This window comes from Octopus bimaculoides, chromosome 1 (assembly GCF_001194135.2).
Source record: "Octopus bimaculoides isolate UCB-OBI-ISO-001 chromosome 1, ASM119413v2, whole genome shotgun sequence".
Lineage (NCBI taxonomy): Eukaryota > Metazoa > Mollusca > Cephalopoda > Octopoda > Octopodidae > Octopus > Octopus bimaculoides.
Window position 1 is genome coordinate 48,963,684 of NC_068981.1, and position 3,757 is coordinate 48,967,440.

The following is a 3,757-nucleotide window of genomic DNA, read 5'->3' on the forward strand; positions in this document are numbered from 1 at the left end:
ATATAGATAGATATATATATATATATATGTATATATGTCGTGTGTATATGTTTGTGTCCGTTTCAGTGAACCATGTGCACTACTTTTATCAGGAGAACTAAATCATTCAGCAGAGTTGGTAAATGTCCACCAAGATAAAATTTATACCGATCATAGAGTGTGTGAATGTAATGGAGATATAACAAACTGTTATCCAGCTTTGAGAGAGGAATCTAATCGCTAGCTTTAAAACCTGAGAAGTATGGTTCTACTAGCCTTCCGCACACTGTGCACTATTGTTATTTATCGGTTTCTCCAAAACTGTAGCGGCAACCCTCTACAAGACTCAGCTAATATACTATAATCCTCTGTGAGAACCATGAGACGTGTGAGATTCTATTGATTTTTTTTCATTTTGTGTGTTTTGTGCGACATGAGAATCCGCTATATAAATATGTGTGTGAACATGTGTGTGTGTGTGTGTGTGTGCATGTGATAATATTAAGAATATCTATTTCCGCCCAGGATGAAATTGCCTTTCATCCTTTTGGGATCGATAAATTAAGTACCAGTTTCGTACTGGTTCGATCTAATCGACTGGCCCTTTTCCAAAAAAAATTCTGGCCTTGTACCTAGAATAGAAAAATAATATTAAGAATATTTCTACTTTAAAACTAGTGTCGTAATTTTTAAAAGATTCAAACATAGGCATGAATAGATGTATAGCTGCGAGTAGTACAAAGATATATGATATGCAGACTATTTCAATTTCAGATACATTACAGCAGCCTGATGACAGTTATGTCATACATATGAGACAGAGTGATTTGTTTCTGCAGCTGTGTATATCGCTAACATTTAGAGAACATTCAGCAGTTGGAGGAGAAATATAAGATATTTACATTTAACTAGAAACAGACCTGAGAAAACTAATGTAATGATTGTGATACAGATATTGAATTGAACTATCCGGGATTATACATCTCTTGTGTTTGTATTTAGATAACCTACAACATATTGCATCACCATGTCATAAGTTAAACAATGTTTGGGAACATGAATTATAAATATTTCACGAAGTAATTTTTTTATTCACAATCTAACATATAACAAAAATAGCAGATTGCATCGTGCATTATGAATAAAAATATTGTGTAGATTATTCATTCAAAAAACAACTTAAGTTTAAAATTATATATTGTATATCTACAAATCGTACATGTTTGTGTCTTACGTGTGTATGTTAAACACAAGCAAAATGTTCGTAATCGTGTAGGATAAATTTACATATTTCAATCGAACACACGCACGCACGCACACACACACACACATACACACACACACACACACACACACACACACACACACACACACACACACACACACTATTAAATCACAGTATATACAAAGAGGTATGCTAGCATGCAGATAATTTTGTTCAATTCAATTTATTCCGATTAAGAGTAGATGATGTACAACAAACTCTTTCAAAACATTTCAGTTTTAACTCGCTTACTTATGTCAATTCCAAATATTCTTCATAATATTTGGGCATATGTCTGATGGTGTCTCATTCGTTTGCCAGAAAATTGCCGTTCCGATTCCATTATAAATCTGAATAATTTAACTTTGGCTTCAATATACTGACACCGGTCATATAAATGTCCACGTTTTTCACTCGTCAGATACACGCGGAAAAGTAATTCTTCAAATGATGTTACGAGTAATACATTCAGTTAGAAATATATATATTATATACTTCAAATGAACCGATAACAATTCCTTCGATGTTTTGCACTAGAAATTTAAGCAATTAAAACTAATTCAGAAACGAAATATCTGCGATATGCTACCGGAGAGATATCTGGAGAAAATAAATACATACATATATATATATATGCATACATATACAAGCACACACACACTCAATCACACATCCGCACGCACATACGTAGGCGCGGTATGTTTGTACGTCAGAAGTGTCTTTCCGATCTGCTATGTTTCTCACGCACAGCACACTGGACAAAACTCAGCCAAGCAATTTACACTTAACCTGGATGACGTAAAGTACGTCTAACTAGAAATTACGAAAGTTCCCCTGAATACAACTTCACCCCGTGAAACAATTTTTAAAAAATAGATTTCCAGAACATACTTAAAAGAGGAAAAGATATGGTCGACAAAGTAAAGTTAATTTTGTCTGCATGAGATGTATGAGGGAAAGTATTGATGGATCAAAGGTATTTGTTCACTGCTAGGAACAAATGACAGTCCAAAAACCTATATGTGAATATGTCTACATCTGCATACTCCGGTGTATATGCATTCCTTGACCATTCAGAGCAACAAATAAGGAAACGACATTAACCTTGAGAAGAACACTTTCTCACATTTTCTGGGCTAATGATTGAAAATATGATTTCCACATAGCATCAAACTAACAACAGACACCAAGGCTATCCTATGCTGTTACACCAAGAGGATTAGTTTAGTAAAGATGATAGCATGCTGAGACTGGCTCAAAGAATTGACTTTCTACTCCCTAGAGAAAAGACGCAAAATATATATGGGAGCGGGCGTGCGCGTTTACAACGAGCAAGAAGAACTTGGCAAAGATAACTCGATGTGTCTAGTGGGATATCTTTTGTGAAATGAAGTACCTGAAGTGACAAAGCCAGCACTGATTGATGCAACACTAGATACAAAATATCCTAAGTCGTACTGAATAAAGATTCGTACTAATTCTATATTCCGTTCCCTTCATTATTCATATATGTGCGTGTGTGTGTGTGTGTGTGTGTGTGTGCGCGCGCGTGCATATCTATCTATCTATCTATCTATCTATCTATCTATCTATCTATCTATCTATCTATCTTCTATCTATATACATACATACACACATACATACAACTTGAATATCTTCCGTCCATCATAAGGTTTAAAACATATACAAAACTTGAATTGTAGGCCACAACATAGAAACTAAATTTCCACCTTTTCTATTAAGATTCAATGAAGAATCAATGACTTATCAGAAAGTCCCCAGACATGTGCGAGGGGTATGTATTGATGCCTGAAAAAAAAAAAAAACATTTTTTTTTCCGGATGTAGCTGAGGGACGCACAACACAAGAAATAATGCAAATAAGAAGGTTGTGGTCTAAATCACAGATTCATCTGAACCAAGACTTGAAGAAGAGACCCAGAAATGGAATGGAAGAAATTAATGATCGCTTCAACTGCATACCTGTACATATATGTTTGTGAAATTTACAGAAAAACAAAAGACGAAGACAGCAAGCAGGTGTATAAGTTCGGGAAGGTGAGAAAGTATTTTTCGTTTCGAGCCCACGCACTTCAACAGAAAGGAACATGAAGAAATAAACAGAGAGAGAATTTTTAAAATGAACAAAAATTTCGAGTTGGCGGTCAGTCAAGCCGACTGGTTGGACAATGGTAGTTAGAACTGAGAGCTGGGAAGAAAGGGAGATAATAAAGTATTGTTGATCCCAAAACGACGGTCGTGTGTGAATGTAAGAGTGGTGACTGTGATGTGTTGTTGTGTGCGTCTGTGTGCATCTGTAAAGTGTAGGTGTGTGGATGATGGTGTAGGTAGTGGGAAATGGTTATTGCTAGTGTGTATGGAGTGGTGTAGGTTGGAGTGATGTGATGTTGTGCTGTGGTGCTGTTTGTGGTGTGTGGCGGTTTTGAGGTGTGAGGATTTGAGGATGGGTGTGTGATTGGTGTGATGTGGTGGTGGTGAGGATGTGGGGGCATGA